The 21,378-nt window shown below is 38.7% G+C and overlaps 1 protein-coding gene across 3 annotated transcripts in view; it reads left to right on the forward strand.

Moving 5' to 3' along the window:
- Positions 1–21,378, forward strand: part of LOC100709710 (uncharacterized) — a 32,355-nt gene that overhangs the window by 8,531 nt on the left and 2,446 nt on the right. For all 3 annotated transcript variants that reach the window (XM_025902310.1, XM_025902312.1, XM_005453872.4), the window contains one exon: positions 5,683–5,754. The gene's annotated coding sequence lies outside the window, so the exon portion shown is untranslated. The remainder of the gene's footprint in view (positions 1–5,682; positions 5,755–21,378) is intronic.

Genomic DNA, 21,378 nt, shown 5'->3' on the forward strand with positions numbered 1-21,378 from the left:
TACCTGAAATGAAGGTCCATGCTGCTAGTGACTGTCTGAATGAGGTCACCCATTCTTTTATTTTGGTGAATTTTGGATCTTTAAAACATTGCACTGAAGAAAAAGGACCTAGATCTCAGCCCGGCTAAACACCTATGGGTGATTTTTAGCATGTCAGCACCCTCCGGCATCATCATTGAACACCATGAACGCATATGCCTTAATGGATAGATCCTCCATCCATGAAGCTGTTTGGGCATGAAGCTGTTTTGGCAGCACCTTTCTAAGACACCCAAGACTCCTCAATCTTCCTTTTCTCTTGATTCAGACAAGAGTTAGCGGTGTGAGTAAAGCGAGAAGAAAAAAAGTTTCTCTCTATTAAAAACAGAACACCACATTTTTATATCTTCACCTCTTTCTCACTCTGCCCTTTTTAGTCTCTGACCTATTTAAATTTGGGTTGCACTTTCTTTTAGCGTGTGCGATGGTGACAGTGACAGCAAGGCTTGCTGCACTCTAAGGTTTGCCCCTTTGGCCTAAGCACTACCAATCCAGCAGGATAATTACTAAAGCTGCAATGCACATTCCCCCTGGGTGGAAGTGGCAATGTGAAGGTCTCTTGATGTCTGCTGAGAAATGAACTGCAAGGCGACGAGCCTGGGCAAGGGAGAGAGACTGGAGATGGAGAAACTGTAAAATGTGTGATGCTGATGGAGAGAGACATTATGAAAGTTTTATTTTTGGCAGCAAAACAGCTGATGCTGAGATTTAAGTAAATGTTTATAGATGATGTGAAAAAGTTATCAGTGCTATCTTAGACACTGACATGTCTTCAAATCTTTCTCTCTGTCTTTGTCAGTGTTTTGCTCTCAGACATGTAGAGGGTCTAACTCATGTGCCAGTTCTCCTTCTGATGCTCTCCATAACCTAAATATTCTGCTATAAAAGTTTCACAGGACAGAAAGAAAGGCTAGAATCTGGAAAGGAATATCTAAAAAGACCTTGTTTTATCTCTTCATCCTTGATGCTTCCCCTTGGTAGACTGTATGGATGAGAATATTCTGTAAGTGGATGATACTAACTACTTTCTGAAAACCTCAAGGTTACTTAGCTAGAACCATGGTCCTGCATATATATCTATATCTATATCTATATAGATATATATATATGTATATGTATATATGCCTGCAATATGAAGTGTTTCAAACTCTCAGCCTCTCAATAGGTCACTCGAGCCACTGCTAAGCATTGATTTAACCCTTTTCTGTCTCAAGAATCGAATTCATGATCCATTAGATACTACCTCAAAGACAGAGCAATTAAGTTAAGCTCCTCTCATTGCACTAGGGAGTTGGCATACCTAGGCTAGTATTTGGGTGCCACGGCATCCAACTTAAGAATGAAAAACAAAACAGAATCACAAACTGACAGTTAAAAATGTTCCACTTTTGGCAGACACACAAAAAGAAACAAGTGGCCAAATTGTTCCATTTAGCAGCCTGATGGATTGGCTGTTGAAAATGTAGGATTTTCAGAAACACGGCACATTTGGGGAGCAGTGAGAGGAGGAGAAGGAGGGATGGCCTCGGCACTCCTCAGCCTGTGTGGTGTGTGAGTGGCAGAAACGTAGGCTGAAGTTTTCGCTCTCGCGCTCTTCTGTCTTTGTCCACCTAACAAGCCCGTCTCGAAGCTGTTGCTAGGCTACACTGGTCCGTTGTTATCCTCCGGCTGGTGGCCTTTTCCGTCTTCATGTCTACGTGTTCGTATCGGTGTGTGCGAGTGTATGTTTGATATCCTTAATGCAGAAAAAGACGGAAAGGCAAAGTGCAAAATGAAGGACAAGGAATATGATTAGAAGTTTGACCCTGAAGATCCACGAATTACATTAGTGTTTAGTGTGTTTAGCGGCATGTCCATTTGATCAGAGTGGTATGATTACTACCTCTGAACATTTGTGAGATTAGTAAAGTTTAAGTGTCCTAATCACCCTGCAGTAAGGTAAGCACTAGATTGAAAAAATATAATAATCTGAGTGTGTTTTGGTAATAGCAAATTGTGAGGTCAAATCAAAATTTTAATGCAAGTTTGTATGCATATGTGCTCAAAACAGCCTCTATGTTATCTGCAAGGTAAATATAGTAAACTAAAACTCAACAAAAACTACATGTGAAAAAACATTTTAGTTAACTAAAATTAACTGAAAGTGTTTTTGAACAGTTTTAAATAAAATAAAATAAAAGATAGAGGCACTTTCCTTAGTTTTAGATTTTTAGTTTTAGTTTGGACAGACAAAAGTTTTGAGACTTAAATCTTTACAAGACTGCTTTCATCTGCTTTTAAAAAGTTCTCTTTTTAATGTAATACTGATTTCCCAAATCTTGCAAATGACATATGGCCTAATAATAACTAATGATTAAATGCAGAGTGTTGCATAAACATACAGAGAGTGAAAAGAGGTGGGTGTAGAAGAAACACTGCATCACGGGAACCCTACAGTAGCCTAGGCCTATTGCTGCACACCTAAAGAAGGCTTTAGGGCCTCCTGATCCACCCGAACTGGGAGCTGGTTCCACAGAAGAGGGGCCTGATAACTGAAGGCTCTGCCTCCTGTTTTACCTTTAAACACCTTAGGAACCCTGCAGTTTAAGAGCAAAGTGCTCTATTTGAGTTATAGGGTATTATGAGGTCTTCAAGATAAGATGGGGCCTGATTATTCAAGACCTTCTATGTAAGTAGAAGGATTTTAAATTCATTTCTGGATTTAACAGAATTTGTAATTGTTAGGGATGCTTCAATGGGATCTTAGACTTCACAGAGCTTAAGTTGAAAGGCTGAAAAATATAATATGTGGGCACCAAAACAAGGTTCCACACATTGTTATATGTGCCCTAACAGGTAAACAGTAAAGCTTTTAAAGAATACAGGATGCTTGGAACTGTTTTCTCTTGAGCAGTTGAGCAGAAGACGCCTCAACTTTTAAGAGCTCCACTGATTGGCTGTAGGTCACGAGAGACACAGATGGTTCTGGGTCCAGACAGTGTGAACCATGCTCCGTGTCACCTGTCATGCTAACCCTTGATTTACTCGGAGGAGGTTGCAGAAATTGCAGAACTACAGAAGGATATGGGAATATGATTAGCAGTCGCTCAGACGCATCAGTGAGAATGTGTACAGGGCCGACTGCACCGTCTGCCACTGGGTTTTCTCCATTAGTCATGGAGGAATCTGTGACATCAAACAACATGATGGAAAATCAGGAGGAGTGAAAGGCTGCAGATGGCACTTCCAAGTGAAGGGAAATGATGATAGCCATCGGCCATAAAAAGTGCATCATTGAGAGCCCTGAAGCCAAAATGTATCTCATTGTCCCAAATGCTGGAGATATTTGCTCGACTCGTGCGTCAGCTTTCAATGTAGCAGATAATGCTTTGGCTACAGTTTTATGTTGTCTGGCATTGAGTGAGCAGTACAAAAGTCTATTAACTACCCTTATATGCTGAAACCTGACACTAAAGTGTCCCAGTGCCTAGAGTCAAAAAAGTGAAGCCAAGGGGTCACACTGCATATAAAGTTTTAAGCTTTTAGATCTCGCTCTCTGGTCTGCATTCTGTTTTTGGATCACCCCCTCCACCTCCCATTATCAAATGGAGGGCAGAACAATGCACAAGCACCCTGCGTTGTATTCCCCAGCCAAAATGCAAATGACAAAGCATTATTATTAGTTTTATCATTATTGCACGGCTTTACGTCATGATAAATTACCTCTTGACTGCAATTGTCAACTGGATCTCTCCTCTAATTAGCTAATTTGTTCATCTACGCGGTGGAAAAGTGACTATGTGATTAATGTGATTTAGAGTCCAGCAAAATATGTAATAAAACTTGATTAATGAAAAATATTATTTAATAAGAATAACTGAACTTGGCACTTTTTTTCTTTTTTAAATTATAATTGTGCGATAACACAGGCATGGAAAAGCAATAATCACTGATGCTTGAACCTCGCATAATTTTTTACCAATGACACAAAACTGTACGTAACATTTAAACAGCTCCAAAATGTGGTTTATATTGTTTATTCTTGTATTTTATCAAATGGAGTACAAACTAACAAGTCCAGGCTTGTTCTGTTAGTTTGTGTTCCAAGCAAGCATTTAGGCACATAATCACTTGTCAGGAAACTTATTGCTCTTACAGTCATGTAATGAGTTGTCTTGTACAGTTGAGTAATGTTACTCCTTCTGTCTCCTCTTTCCTCAAGGGAGGACAGACACACACACACACACACGCACACGCACACACAGAGTGAAAAAAAGTGCAAAGGAGGGCAGCACACCACAGTGCACAAGCACAACACGAGCCTTCGACTTGACTATGTTGTCAAGCAGCTACTAATGTGTATTCAATATTGATGAACCTTCTTCTTTAGCCTCAACTCTGAAAAAAGTTTGCCCCAGCCTGCGAGTTCAAAGGGACTGTCATTATTATGGTGCAATTCCAAGGAAGAAACGCACAACATTTGGATACACTGCTTATTTTGGTTCATGTCTTATAAAGTATGATTCGAATTATTTTTTAAAACACACTGGATTTTGCAATCTTCTACTTCCTGGCCTCCTTTCAGATTAGCAAATTCAAAATATCCAAAATACACATTACTCATATTCATTTTTTTTCTACCTTTCTATTGGGTGTTTGTACCAATTAGTACGTATTTAATAGTTACAATCTGCAAAACAATGTTTTCCCTAGAAATCAACTGCAGAAATTATATGATGTAAATATATTCAACTTTGAAAAAAATAATAATGAAATTGACCTTTTTTGGCCGTTAAAATTATCTTAAAGTATTTATGCTCAAAATCCTGACTTTAAGTAGTCTGATTACATGTAAACTTTTCAGGTATTTTTTTTTTTACATATTTACAATGTGAAATGTTAAAGTACCAAGCATAATTTCTTTAACTGACAATAATTTGAATCAATAAACCTTTGAATTACAGTTTTACTGACAATTATTGCAGCAAGTTTATCAGGGCAAACAAACATTATTTTTTTAGTGTAGTGTAGTGTATTTTGTGGACAATATCCAAAAATCTGCTATTCAAATAAGTGCAATTGTTAATAGGTAATGCCTTATTTACACATTTAAACAGTATTTCAGAAAAATACTCACTGAAGAAAGGGTGGCTTTTAATCACAGTAAGAAACTGTTCAGCAAGTACCCTGTTCTGCTTTGACAATGTTATAGTACTTTTCGGCATCATTCACATTTCTAACATATTGCAGCGTAGGTGTTTTGTTAGCTTTCTTTATTGGAAAAAAAAACCCCTCCCCAAAACAATTCATACAAATTGTTTTCCTGAAAATATTACAGAAATTTGACCTCAGTTTCATTGTGTCTCTGAAATATTACACACCAACAGTTTTCTGAACTCACATCTTTACTTATTTATTGGCTTTGCCAAGGCAAACATGCCTAACATGGTGAGGCTGTTTATCTGTGAAAGAATACCTCAGATCGAGTCCTCATTGACTTTTTTTTTTTTTGGCTTTACACCTTGTTAAACACTGATTCCTTCTTTCACATCCTAAGGCATGTTCTTTGATCCTTCCTCTTCCTACATTTTTGCTCTCTCTTCATGCTTCAGTTTGTTGTTTGTATTTTTCTAATTATTTGTTTAATTGTCTGCCTTCTTCCAGCATTTTGGAGCCCAGCCGCATCAAGCCAACTATCCTCCAGGATTCAGCTGTCCCCGTTTTCCTTTCCAACAGGTGAGGCTGCAAACAATCCAATTCTCTGCTGTCCCCAAACCTTTGAGCCAGCTCTAATCTGCATTGCTGAATTTACCTCCAACTGTAATTTACACGCGAGTGTGTGCATGCCTGCCTCGACTGTGACTTGGATCTCTATTGAGTCTTTTTTTATTTTGTGAAACTGTCAGCTTGTATTACATATAAAAGTCCTGCCAATGTGCAATAAATATTCCTCAGAGATTAACAAATCTCCTGCAAGAATGAGGCAAAATATAGGTCACATCAGATTCTGATAACGTGCACGTGTCTGTATGAATGTCTTGGGCATGAGCACATTTTGCGTGTACGGTTTGGTGTGTGTATTTGTGTGTAAAACCTGCCTCGCGTTATATAATTGAATATAGGGGGAAAAAAGGGGTTTTATTTGTGCGGATGTCACTCCTGATGGATGCTCCTCATAAGACAAGCACAATCAGGGATCATTCCTCATCTTGCCTCCCACTCCTTACCGTTCCTATCCATCATATTTTATTCACAAATTCAAGACCTTACTCTCCCCCCCCCTCCTTCTCTTTGTTGGCTCTGGTAGATAGTGGTGTCACAGAGAATTTCATGCTGCCACATGTTGTGTCTGTTCTGTCCTAATTGAGAAGGAGGCTGGCCGTCTTTAATAATAAGTCTCATGACCGTTACAAGGCAACGGGTAATGGTGGAGCTGTAGAACAGATGGCTTTTCACTATGAACCAACACACATATATATACTGTAATTATACACCTTTATGACTGCATTCTCATTGAAGATCTGTTACTGACACAATACGGTTTCATGGTTTTTCACTGGACTGGTGCTCATTTCCTCTACCTGAGTCTCCTGTTATGGCTGTAAGTTGTGTGTTGCCACAAGCTTGCTGAGTGGTGTATGTGCGAAAGTTAGCTAAAGAGAGTTATTGTAACTTCTCAACAATTTCGACATCACCCCCTACGGAATGGCCTCAGGTAAGGTAAGGTGTTATGGACTTTCATAGAAACAGATATCCACACCTCTGAATTTTAGAACACCCATCATGCGTTCCTGAATATCTGAGGTAGTTTGAGGTATCTTGAAATGCCTCGAGGCCCTGTTTTTTGGCAGTTATTTTGAAGCATCTTATAATGTCTCTGCAAACAAAATAATATATAGGAGTATATATTTTTCAGCCAAATTCTCATTAGTCAGACAATTGCTGGCAATTCTTTCATATGATGAAATATGCTTCATCAATAGCCTCCCAGGATTAATCCGATTGCAGGAGGAACAGATTGTGAAAAACAAGGATGTTTTGACACTTGAGCTTGGATTCAAGAGCCTGGCAGCATCAGCTACACTCTGATGAAGCTGGATGGGATCCTGTGCTCTCATCAAAACAGAAAAACCCATATGATAATGAAATGAAAGGAGGCATTTCAGTGTGTTTGCTCTGTAGTTGTAATGGTAGGACGTATGTCTGTGAAGGTTCTCAGGTAGGACCACCTGTCGATATAGTTCTATCTTGTGAAATTGTTTGAGAATAACCAGGTACTGGAGCCGAGTTGTATAAAGTATAAAGCACCAATTAATTTCTTTTCAGCACATGACTTTATATAGTGAAAACACATGCATCTTTTATTTAAATAAAGGGAAAAAACAAGACAGAGCAGAAGAAAGCTGCATGAATGTGATTTCTGGAGAGGAAAAATAGTTTGTTGCTGTATCTTGCTGACCAATACTTTACTGAAATGCAGCTTATTCCCCCTAATTTAGATCAAGTATCATTTCATCTAAACGTCCTGAACTGGTTTTAAATATACACTCAGATAAAAAATAACTTGCAACATATTAATTGTTGTTATTGATTTAATAAATATTAAGCCAGAATGCAGAAATATACCAAACAATTCATTAGCTTGTAGAACCATTTTTAGCAGCAATAACTTGAAATGGTTGCACACCAGGCTCTCACATTGTTGTTGAGAAATTTTGGCCAACTTGACTTTACAGTGTTGTTTCAGTTAATTGAGGTTGGTGGATATTTTTTCATGCACAGCTCTTTTAAGGTCCCACCAGAACATTTCAGTCAGGTAGAAGTCTGGACTTTCCCTGGGCCGTTGCAACACTGATTCTTTTCTTTTTCAGGCACTCTGGTGTAGATTTGCTGCTGTGCAGGTCAATGTTCTGTTGCATTACCCAATTTTGCCCAAACTTCAGCTTTCTGTCAGATGGCCTCACATCTAACTCTAGAATATTTTAGTATACAAACAAGTTTATGGTTGACTCAGTGACTACAAAGTGTCCAGGACCTGTGTCATCACCCCTCCACTGCTGGTATGAGGTGTTTTTGCTGATATGCTGCATTGGTTTTTCCAAATATGGTCCTATGGTTTATGACCAAATATCTCTATTTTGATCTCATTTGACCTCATTTGGTCTTTCCAAACCCAAGCTATGCTGCCTTGTGTCTTTTTTTTAAGAGCGACTACCCTTCCTACTGGGAATCCTTCCAAAAAGAACATTCTTGTCCAGAGTCTGAGATGTGGCTCTTTGAAACTTTCTGAGCTTGAGGTGAATTTGCTTGGAAATCCACTCCTGGGAAGACTGGCAACTGTCTTGAATGTCTTCCACTTGTTTCTATCTGTAGGATGATGGACTTCAAATTGTTTGGAAATTGCCCTACAGCTCTTCTTAGATTGATGTGCACCAAAAATTTATTTTCTATGGTCACTGCTGATGTCTTTCCTCCTTAGTTATGTGGTAACACACACCCTAATTCTCCAGATCAGCAAACTACCATCTCCTGCTTTTATAGAGGTGCTCACAGTTACTCAATTAATCACGTGCCTTTGATTAGATTAACCTAGCTGCTACTTACTCAGTTTATTGCCGTGAAACCTGTACTGGTGTAAATTTTGCATACACCATTTCTGCTTAGTTTTTGTTTAATAAATAATAGTGTAATATGTATATATGATGTAATATTTTATAGTTCAGGTCGTAGTAAATTCATTGTAAGACCTGTTAAGGACCAGATTATTTTTATTATGTCCTGATATGTAAAACCTTAAAACTGAAAGTGCTTTAGAAAGAACCCACATACATAAATGAGAAACACAGCATACCTATCGCTGAATGATCTTTCCATAAAGACTCATAATGGTTCCTGCTATGTATGTAGGTGGTTGTGATCGCAGCTTATGGTGCTTAGAATCCACCTATAACATGCTATATGTATAGATTTAACAACTTCTAACTAAGTTGTGAAAAAAGGTGAAAAACACACAGTGTGCAATCACAGCACCTACTGACTTTTTCTTGTACTGTCAAACTGGCAGCTTACCGCTAGCAAAAGGACACCAGTGACATTCATCTAAGTATTTACTGATGCATCGCTTTGATTAAAAAAAAAAAGCAATTTATTCACAGCATAAAAACCTTGCAGTTTTTATTGTTTTTAATGTCTGAGAACAAATATTGAGTGCATATCTTTTTAATCAGTTTATTTTCCCTCAGAGCGCGGCGTGTGCGTGAGAGTATCTAGTATCTGCATGTACCTTCCACCTTCAAACCACTGTGTGATGATTGTTCTCTAAATTATGACTCTGTTGAAAAATAAAAAAACAGTCCCCTGGCTGTGGTCATTTATATTCACAATTTGTAATTACTGTGAGTTAGAAGCTGATTTACAGGGGTTTGTGTCTTTATTCACCCCGAGCGAAGCTTTTGTACGCAGCTGTGCCTGTATGCGTCTGCTTGTGATGCATCATACATTTGATAGGTGGGTGAACAGCCGTTGCCAGAGGAGCCCATTTCTCAGTTAGCTTCAAACAGACAGTCTAATAGCTGCTCAAAGGACACATACGCCTCGCGCTGTCTCCTTTTTCCCCTCCTTGCTTTTTACTGAGGCAGAAATGTGCCTTGTTGTGGTGAAATGAGTAAAGATTTGACTGAGTCGATGAAAGCTGTAATTAATATTTAACAAAACTCTTTCAACTTACATGGCACCACTGCCAAGTTGAACCAGACGAGAGGCAGAAGAACAGCAGAGAAGTAAATGAGTGGGAAAAGGAGAAAGGGAAAGAATAGAGCCTTTTGGGCCTTTTAATTTCTGGCTGGAGTCCCAAAACTCAGAAATAGATCTTGGCTTCTATAACACATGCAATTGAATGATGGTGTACTTGTTGATTTTCCATGATTGAAGCTTACGTTCACAAGGACATCGACATACAGCAGGGCCGCTTTGGCTCAGATACTCCCTTGATGTTATCTGTCAGTAGGAAAGACGTCTGCAGTTTTTTTCCTCATGTCTTGACATATTAAGCGAGTAAACAAGCACCCCGTGGTGCACGGAGGTGCATGGAGCACAGCAAAACTCACACATACTGTAGCGCTCAGTAATATGGAACACCTCCACCCACTTCTTCACACAAAAGACAGAGGGGAGGAGATGAAGACACAGGAAGAAAGTCATGAGGTAAATAAGAAAAAACAAGAACAGGAGAAGAGGAACAGAAAGGGGTTGGATGCTTAATAGATTATTCCAAAGCTTTCTCTGCACTTATCTGATGCGCTGATTTGGTTTATCTTACGCATGTCACTTCAGTCTGCTTAATAAAAAGTTGGTAAAGATAAAGATACTAAAGCATTGTCTGTTGTGACGGCATTATCGTTGTTGTTATTTGAGCTAGTTTTACTAATCAAAACCATCCATCACCTTCTGGCCTCAGAACATGAACTGTCACTATAGGTACTTGAACGTCTTTTCGCCATAGCTTACCTCAGACCCATTTGCTTTATTTGTTTGCTTGTGTTTTTCTGATTTTCGTTAGCAAGTCTGGTGGGATCTCTTCAGTAAGTCTGTGTCAGGTGTTGAGGAACCAGGAGACACTGATGAAGTGGGCTCCTACAGCAAAAAGGCACAAGTGGGCAAGGAATAACTCCAGCGGAAGGGGCTCAATGAAGAGGATGTGGGACCTTTGATGCCCAACTTACAGCGACTTATGGCAAAACAAGTAGTAGCTCAGTGTTCCAACATTAGGAAGAAGCATCTGCTATCACAACTGGTAATTGATTAGGTACAACACAAATGCTACGACAAGGGGGAGATATCATCACGCCTGCCCAAAATTGTGTACAAAGTCCCAAGCTCAACTGGTGCAATGAAGATGATGAGTGCGAGGGGAGCTGACCCGATGTTGCTGTCTGCTGTACTTCTTAGGCATCCTTTCTTTTCCATACCTTTCTGCAGCTCTGTTTCTGTAGAGCTTGCAATGATGTTATAAACTAGTAGCAACATTCATATCTATCTATCTGTTAACCATTCCTCGCCGTCAGTCCCCCGACCGTGGTCGGGAGACGCAAGGGGAGATGCTTCCTCCAGGGCCGAAGTTTTGTGCTCCTTCGGGGTTAACTCCCTTCACTTTTGTGGAGTAGTGAGGCAGGCAGAAATCAGCCCTGACACCGGAGAGTACTGAAGAGATGAGGCTTTAATAATGGTACTGCACACTTCGAAAGACACTGCATAGGCTGTAGCCCGTTAGAACGCTGCTCCCGGTCGCCCTCTCTACCCATGACACTCTCTTTTTTTTTCCTTCCGCTCACCGCGTTTTTCTTCACGCGCATGCTCACACACACATCACATACACTCCTCACTGCACCCAGCCACACACAAGCCGGCAATTCCCGAAACATATCTATCTATCTATCTATCTATCTATCTATCTATCTATCTATCTATCTATCTATCTAGAACAACAGTGTTACAAGCTCTACAGAAACAACATGGTGCAGCAGGTGTAACAGATCAGTCCTTAAGGCTAAGTGTAAGCCTTGATAGCCTCCCTCATAGTGTTGCACTGGTGCTATTAATGGGTGAAATGCAAGGATGTAAAGAAAAGGGTCTAGTACAGGCAACATCTTGCAAAATGTCAGATTAAACTGGTTGTACAGTAGTCCTCCAACACTGAGAAAGCAGAATTATTATTTTCAGTTTTCTGTTTTGTTAGAAGACCAGAAGAAGAGATGGTTTAATTGCTGTTCATAAATACTATAGAGGTAACCTGTAATACTACAATATTGCCTCACAGATAGAGGTAAGGTTAATAGAGATTAATTGTCTTTACACTTCTGCTACACAGCACCTGACTGTGTGTGCAGAAGCATATGCAAATGCTATGAAAATACTTAGATTCCCCTATGAGTCAAAGCTGTTCAGCTTTTTTAATGTATATATTTAAAAATGTCAGCAAAGAAGCTGGAATAGATAGGAAAAGCTGTGTTTACATTTTAGCCACTTTGGTTGTTAACTCTAATGCCATGCAATGTTTTCTTTATTCCAAACACTATACATGTAAAACGCACTAGTTCCTTTATGCCAAGATGTTATTCTTTACATTATTAACTGTAAAAGCCTTAATGGATTTTCATAACTGAGTATAGATGAATCACTCACAGAGATCAATTAAAAAACAAAAACAAAAGTAGCTCCTTTTACTTGATGATGAAAAAAAACTAAGACAGGTGGCAAATATCCAGTTGACTGTGTTTTTATAGATTAAATTTGCAGAAGCATTATTTGCAGTAGTAGGATTATTCATGAAAAGGAAACCTTAAAAATCAATTCTGCTCTCTGTCATCAAGTGAAGCTCTTTTTACTTGCACCAAAGGCAGAGAACAAAAAATGTCTTTGAAATGAAATAGTGCAACCTTTTTCAATCCCTTTTAAATTCTGCAATGCTTTTCATCAACGGTCTCTTTGTGCCTCTATTTCCTCCGAATTTCAAATGCCATTTTCTCTCTGCCTCCTTTTGTGCACCTCCAGTGAGCATGCGGGATAGAGGCTGACGGCAGTAGGCCTTTATAAGCGGAACTCCACAGCAAACAGTGAGGGTGACTATCGGTGTCAAACTGTCACAACCCGATCTGTGTAAGACACAAGGCAGGGTGAAGGGTGAAGCGCTACGGCATTTTATGGTTCAGCAGTGCCATTTTGGGAACATGAGCCGAAGAATGAGAATAAAAAGAAGGGCTATTTTTATGGAGCCATCAGACTCTTTCTTCTCCCTGTCTTTATGCTCTTTTCTCTCTTATCCCACCTTTCCTCCCATCTGCTACCCCATGTGACCTCTCTTTTCATCCCCTTCACACCTTTCTCACGCCTTCAACCTCCTGTCCTTTACCTTGATAACAGCTTGTGCCTCTGAATATGTGCATTGTGTATTTTCACCCTAGGAGAAGGCATCATCAAAAAGTGCCGATTATTATAATTTCAATGTATTTGCCATCAAGTGCTTACACACGGTTAACGTACATAAGCAGTGTCTCTATATTAACACCTCATGTCATATTTTAGATGTACCATGAACAAAATTTAGATCAAAGCAAAATTAGTTATCATGTTATTTATTAATAGAGGATTTTTTTTCTCCCCTATAACATTTCATGTTGTATTTGAGCTGCTACCACTTGGAGAAGAAAAAGCTAAATGATTTAGTTTTACATTTTAGAAATATTTTAACTGCATTTTATGCTAGCTTATGTTTATATCTTTAGTTTAGCAGTTTAGCTATGTATTTAAATTGTTTATTCTTTCCTTAAAGCTGTTTATCTTTCATTTTTTATACGCTTTATGTTACTCTTAGCTAACTTATATATAGCTTTTTATGCTATCCCTGTAACTTACCCCTTTTTTAAAAACTGTTTGTATTTCTTTTAGCCATTTTAAATGTTTTTATGCTCTTAATCTCTGACTTTTCTGACACACCCTTACCTGCCTGTCCCACACTTTAAAAAGCAATGCACTAGTCTTTTCTAACACATTCTACATTTTGCCATTTATGTTTTTTCTGTTTCACTTTTCTCAGTTTCAACTTTAACTTTACTCTCTTTGTAACTTGTCTTTACACATACAATTCGCAGACTACCATTTCTAAGTCTTGAGTTTGCCCTTTTAGTTATAGGCACTTTAGCTGTGACCATATTCGGATGGGTGGCTGGAGCGCTAAGATTTTAGCCAATGCTACATAGCTTTATTAGCAAGTTGTATCTATAGAGGTTTCTATATGAGACCCATATTGCGCCAGAGTTATCCGCCATATCTGAAATACAACCACATGTTGAACATGTACAACCACGTCACAGCTTTTGTTGGCTGTCTAACGTCAGGGTCTGGCTGCTGGGCTGGGGGTCAGCATTCACTCAGCTTTAGCATTTATCACTGTGGCTTCTTGGCTAGCTTTGTGTTAGCATGCTGTCTGTGCAGATACTTGCTAAGAGCCAAAGTTCTGTTACAAGTTGTTAGATTTGTATTGTGATTGTCATTTATGCTTAGAAATATCTACTTATATATGCTTAGAGTTTTATAATCGATTGTGTAGTGATAGGAGGTTTGATCCTTAATAGTCTGTAACAACTCTGTGTAGCATGAAGAGGGGAGTGTGTATCTTCTCTTGCTGATATATGGTATAACAAACACACGTATATCTGTTTGAGTCTAAGAGCCTTTTGTTCAGATGTACCGTTAGACTCCTGGCACCAGCTTTGGGGAGTCTTCACGGGGTCACATTTTGACCCCACACATATACACACATATACACACACACACACACACACAGTATTCTTTGTTCACATGTATACCTATATAAGAGGTCATATGTTAATGAACCTATGCATATTCATGTACCAACAATAAAAGAGCAGTGTTATGGGGGAGCGGACGAGAGCAACTGGGGTCAAGCGAAGGAACGGCGCCTGTCCAGTTCTCTCCCGTGCACGTGAAACATAAAGAATGTTGCCTACTCGTGTCTTGCTTGCTGTGTAATTACATTGCCTTCAACGTTCCAGCGAATAGGTTCAAGCTACAAACCTATCACAAGTAAAATGTGGCTGGTTTCAATCCAGGAGAGGTTGTAGACTGCTTCAACATTTTTCCTCTGCCAGCAAATGAACTGATTAAAAACAATCAACAAAAAAGTTTGTTTGATTGTTTTTAATGGGTTTTTTTTGTTTCTAGCCACCCGCACACAGATAACTGAAGAAATTTTTAATGATAGTAATAACATAACTGATACTGTAATATAATTACTAAATTTTTATGTACACTAATGCATTACTGAAAAAATGTAATGTGATTACTTTATAATGTGTTACACCCACTTGACATATTGGACATATACATATCACACAGTAAAAAACCAAAAAACCTATGTATACTCTGTTAGTACAATTAACTGCACAGCAATAATGTTAAAACTGTACCAACACCATGAACATACTCAAGCAGTCCAGCTCAGTGCCTCCAACTAGCTTGTATGCGTATGCGTCTGCACTCAGATCGCACTTTTTCTTTTTTCATCCTGTTCAGCTGCAACAATGGATAAGGATGCTGTCAGTCACATGCTATAGAAATTATGTGCATGGAATGTTGGATTTATGTGATAGTGCACCTGATGTGATAGGCTGATTGAGAGGAATAGACACAGTCCTGTGTTAAAACATCAACCTTAATCTGTCTGTCAACGACTGCATTATTCACAAGGTAGAACTTGCTGTTCAGAATGCTGTGGAACACACTACAGACCTGGGTCAATTTCACATATTTATTAACTCTCTCCAGCTCATCTCAGTAACTGAACAAGGTGCCTCCTTCCTTGTACTAATATTTTGTGATTTGGGTAAGAGAGGGTGATACTGTAGATAACTGCACACTACATATCTCCACAAAAGCAGGAAAGGTTTATTCATTTTCCTTCTTGGTCTGGTATTTATTTTACAAGGAAATCATATCTTAATATTTACTTTGTTTTTAGCCTCTAAGTTCAGTATGTATGTGTCTGTTATATACATATGACACATTTCCATTCCTGGTTTCCAAAAACTCCAGTTTCAAAATATAGCTGAAAATCTGAAAGGTGCATTGTGTTGTGTTTACTAATTATTGTAGAAAGTAAAGTGACTTTGTGGTCATTAAAATGTATAAATGTCATCATTGTTATCATCATCATCATCATTGTCATCAATTTGATGATGAATTGATGATGACTCATAAATTATGACACCTTCCTCTTTATAAGTTGCTTTTAAATGTTAGAAGTATTGGTATTGGCAATACTGGTCATGTGTTTACTTGGTATCAGTTCAGCACCAAAATTGCAGTATTGCACACCACTACTTTGCAGATCTTCCATGGCAACTGAATAAGCATTTACTCTTGTGTAGAAGAACTAACAGAAAGCTGACTGGAGTTTTTTTTTCCTTTTTTCCCCTCCTGTGTTTGTTTGAGTTTGATTTTGGCAAGACGGTTTGTGAAAAGAAGTGTGTGATATTCTTTTCTGTCTGGGAGGAAGTAAGAACAAGAAAGAGAGGGACTCTTTTTTTTCTGACCATCAAAGTGATTCCATAAAAGGCATATCATTGCTGGGCCAATATTTCCCTGTCATCCAAACAGCCTCGAAATGCTATCCTCGCCTTGATATTTTTTTTATTTGAACTTCATTGTTTGGATGTTAGCAAAGGAACACTTACGCACACAGCAACGCAGAGTGATGCCAGCACACACAGAATGCTGTAGACTCATTCACTCAGTGACGTGAGCACAGATATGCATATTTATGATACCCACACACCAGTCATCCTATCAAAAGCAGAGCCGATGCTTTTGAACTAATTACTCCCGCAGACACGTGCACAAGTGCATACAGCACTTATTCAGTACAATGCAAGCTGTTGTGCACTGCAGTGAGGACAATCAATCAATTATCCAGCATCTTGTGACTGCGCCCCGATTTCTTCCCCCTTGCCCTCTAGTGTCTTAAATATTTAGACTGTTTGACATCAAATGCATACATGAATGTCAATGAGGCAAATCTCAGTCCCTTAATAGCACTCACACACACAGACACAGATACACACACACACACACATACATATCTATATATATGGTATGAAAAGCAAGCAGATGCAGTCACACGGAAATCATCCCAAAAACCAAATACAGCAGCAAACCTTTTTTTTTTTCACACTCAGGCCCCATTTATGAATGCCGTGTTTCAGGATAGCTAGAAGATTGCTTGTGGACACCGTGCAGGCAGAGAGTGATCTGCTGATTGTTACTTCAGGAAAATTGTATCTCTAGTCTTTGACACACAGAGAGGGAAAAGCCTATTTGAGGCATCCATTTTTTTCTTGTCTTTTTTTTTTTTGCCTTATTCTCCTTGAGAATGAAACCAGTAATAAGGCAGCCTGAACGCAGCTCTGTGGCGCGCCTGTCAATCAAGGATCTCAACTGAGACAAAGCCACAAAGTCTCTTTCTTTACACACAGGAATGTAACATCTTCCGCCATTTTTTGTGTAACAGCTGTGTTTTTGGGCTTTAAAACAAATAGTGGCTTCCATTTTTATCTTCTTACTTTTCTGAAGTTTATTCTTTGTGGTGTTTTTATTGTGCCAAGACAAACTGGCCATTTTTACAATAGTGAAATAGTAGAAAGTTTGCATATTATGATCTCATTCCTTCAAAGATCAGGCTACCAGGAGCCTTGGGTTTGCGAACCCAGGGATGAGGAGACTGCAGGCTACAAACACATAACTGCGTCATTGTCTAATCACCAAAATGTGCCACCTCTCAGAAGCCACAGGCCCAAATTTCTTACTCTTGTTGTACATGCGTCTCAGTAAGGCATATGATGTCTGGCTGCTTCTCTGCCATTCCAGAAAGTTGCTGAGAAATGGGCAAGAAACTAAAACTTTGAAGAGAGGGAAGAAGGAATAAAAACTTTCCTGGGATGGAGTCAAAGAAAATTATTTTTATACAGGGCACACATAAACCCAAGGACCAGTAATCCAAGTTTTATATTGTTCTCAGGTCCACTTGAGATCTTTTGCTATCTGATCTTGTTCTTTTTTTCCCCAATTTTAGCTCCCACCTTGAACTTAGCTTCAACTGTGGGTCAGTTACAATAATAATTGGTTCTGTCATTCACTTTTAAATATCCTCATTTATACAGTCAATATCAAAGCACAAATGAGAATTTAAAGCAGTTGCAAAAAAACTCTGAAATAAACATTGAAATATTTTTTTCTTTCTTTTCTTTTCTTTTCTTCTTCTTTTTTTTTTTAGCGCAGAGAGCTTTTCAGCAAGATTTTTAAATGTCAAAAATGAATATCACCAAACTCATTACTACTGGTGTGGATTGAGACTTTGTAGCTTAATCCATCGTAAAATTTGTCACATCTATTTTATTCACATCGTTGTCTTCAGCGGCTGTCACGTTGCTTTTAACCCCACTGGGTTACAGTTGAACAGATATGACAAAACCAATGGTTTTAATTACTTAATAATGGAAAGCTTTCAGCACAGTTACGTTAAGTCTTCAGCAATATAGACACTTACCAGCCACTCAGTAGTACACCTGTTCAGCTGCTAGTTACCGAAAATATCTAATCAGTCAATCACATGGAAGCAACCCAGTGTAGTTTGGCATGCAGAGACGGAGAAGTTCAAACTGAGCATCAGGATTGGGAAGAAAGGTGATTTAAGTAACTGCACATCCAACCATGAAGCTGATAAGACCACAGCAGGTGCCATGTCTGTCAGCAAAGAACAGGCTTATCAAAGTTGGACTATAGAAATAGAATAGATATCTAGATAGATAGAAACAGTAAAAAAAAAAAAAATTCAAAAAAAGAAATCATGGGCTGATGAGTGTTGATATCTTTCGTGACGTTCCAATGATTGGGTCAGAATTTGGCCTAAACAACATGAAGGCATTGTTACATCCTGCCTTGTAGCAACAGTCAAGGGTTGTAGTGGCTGTATAATGGTGTAGGGCACACTTTGGGCCCCATAGTGATAACTGAGCATCAATGCTTAATTTAAATGTTGAGTATTATTGCTAAACATGTCTTGGAGCATAATAACTCACCACAAAGCTCCCTGATTTCATGAACATGACAATGACTGCATTCATTACTCATTGACTGTATTTAACTGTAGTCAAATGACACAATGCCAGAGTCACCACATCTCAATCTAATAGATCACCTTTGAGATGTAGTCATGGATGTGCAGCCCCCATCTATTATACTATTATAATGTCACATCAGTATGGACTAAAATCTCTGAGGAATATTTCCAGCACTTGTTGAATCTATTGCATAAAGGATTCTGAAGGCAAAATGAAGGGCCAAAACAGTAATAGCAAGGAACACTTAGTGAAGCATCATATTGAATACATATTGAACAAGTATCACTGATGTCCAATAGAGAAAATAAATTAACAAATGATAGGGAGCAAAAATTATCTATAGATAACAAGAACTAATTAAAATGACCAAAAAGTATTAGTATCAATATCTGATGTTGTCAAATTATCATTTTACACACCACTAATAGAACTGGCCAAGAATGTCACAGTTGGTGCAGTGTTGATTGAGTAGATAACACAGACCAAAATTTCATTGTGTTAACTAAATGATTCTTTTTTTTTCTCAGTTTTTCAAAATCTTACAGTCTACATTGACAAATGGTAGTATTTCCAGTACCCCTGCATTCAAATGTAGGTACTTTATTTACCCTGTGTTATGTTAAATCATAGTTGGAGCTCCACTGATGGCTTTTGTTCTTTACCAGAGCGTAAGCTTAACTACAAGTCAAAATGCTCAGGCTGAACAGACCGAGCTACCTCTGATCACCGGTTCTGAGCCTAACAGTGAGTCTCCATTCACAGGGTCAGTCAACTCAGAGTTGAAGGTTACAAGTCAGAGTTTTTTAAACCTGTCAGCTACCACAGATGAGAAAATACAATGAGAAACAACAAATGTAAATGCTGGCACACATGAAGTGGCTGAATGCCAGGTAGTATGAGTGTTGTGTTTAAGATTCTGTTGGAAAAGTCAGTGTGCTTTTTGCCAAAGTGTTTAGGCACACTGTGCTTACTACGCTGCTCTTGTGGCTATTAAATGCATTGTCAGTTAAACATTTTAATCTCTCTAATCATTCAGGGAATTCACAGATGCCTTTCAACAAGCAGTATGAATGGTGCTGCCTTTTACCTGCTCATATAAAACTGATGGGTTTGAAAGTGGCTTTTGTATAAGGAATCACTCTATTTCAAGTGTGTTTTGAAAGAACATCTAACCGTCTGCATTCAGAGGGTTTCACAATGTCTAATCAAAACCTGCAGAAAACAGCAACTGTAAAAGTATAAGATTTTATCAAGTTAAATGGAAAGATAGCACTTTCCAGGGTTCTCAAGGTTTAGGGGGTTTCACGCGTGTTGAGGGACCCCAGCCAGTGAGCTCTTTTGCCTGTGGGAGATGAAGTGTTTGAATGAGGCAGTGAGGAGTCGACCTGTAAAACACTGAGTAGTGCACTTTAGGAAACTGGTGCCTTTAAAGAGATGTGCCCAGGATAGACACGCTACATCAAATTACACTCCTCCCTGTGCAATGCCTTGATAAAATTGTTTGTTTGAGCCTAGAGCATTTCATTGTTTGTGTTGCTCAGAGTTAAGCCCCGAGCCTGGTATACACATCCGTTGCAAACACTGGATGCTTTGCCCATCAAAGTCAGCCTCCTGCTGTGATGCAATTACTCTTTAAAAAATTCCTGTCCAAAAGATTTGTGTGCAAATATCAACACCTTGGAAGCAGCATGGCTTTAAGACTGAACACCATGTGCGGCATCCTTAACTTGTATTTGTGTCAGGATGTCTACAAAATCATGTAGTATGTCAACATCTATTTGCAATAATCCAGTGGAGTTAAATTCTCCTTTGTGGTTTGAAAACTGGGGGAAATTCAGAAGTATAGCAAAGCAATTATTGCTATTTTCATTATTAGCAACCTTTTCTCTCTGTACCTCGGAGGAAGTGTTTAAATGCATCGAATGGTGTTTTTATTCAAAGAAAATTTACGCTACTGTTGTGTAAAAACATTCTGACTTTAGTTGCTGACTGTAGTTCTTGTGTGTCTCATGATACAGTGGGTAGTAAAGCTTTTCCTTCCAGTAGTTTGTCTTCAGTCTTTTATTGTGTAGTGGCTCCCTGCCACTGAAGCTTCAGAGCAGGGGCACTAGCTCTGTGGTGAGTATTAAAAAAAAACAACTGTTCTTTTGTGTGTTTTATCCGACTGCAACAGGATTAGTAAAGGTGAAGCACAGCTTTAAAGAAGTTAGATGCCAGTAATGAGGTATATAAGGTAAACACCAGAGTAGACTAAGCCGCAGTTGCACTGCATTAATCTTTAGATGTTGGGTGTGTTTTGTACAAGTGGTAGTTATTTCTTATTATTTATCATTATTTTTATTTTTTAAATTTAATCAGCGCTTGCAGAGGACAACAGTCAAACAGTTCATAAGGATGATTTTCTGTGCAGAAGGGGATACTGACTGTGCTGAGTTTTCTCTGTAAGATGTGCTGCATGATAAAAATACAAATTCTTGTATTTCTCTCCTTTCTCTCCTTGTTCTTCCACACTTCTACCAGATGAGTACAGGCATATGCTAAATGTAAGTCAGGACCCACTTTTGGTTTCTCACAGGATTCAAACTGCACTTTTGCACTTTCAATACCTTTGTGGCACCTTGTCTTACTTCTGTATTGACTTTTTTACTCTCTATATTACCCACCTTAT

The sequence above is a fragment of the Oreochromis niloticus genome, linkage group LG22 (genome assembly GCF_001858045.2).
Source record: "Oreochromis niloticus isolate F11D_XX linkage group LG22, O_niloticus_UMD_NMBU, whole genome shotgun sequence".
NCBI lineage: Eukaryota > Metazoa > Chordata > Actinopteri > Cichliformes > Cichlidae > Oreochromis > Oreochromis niloticus.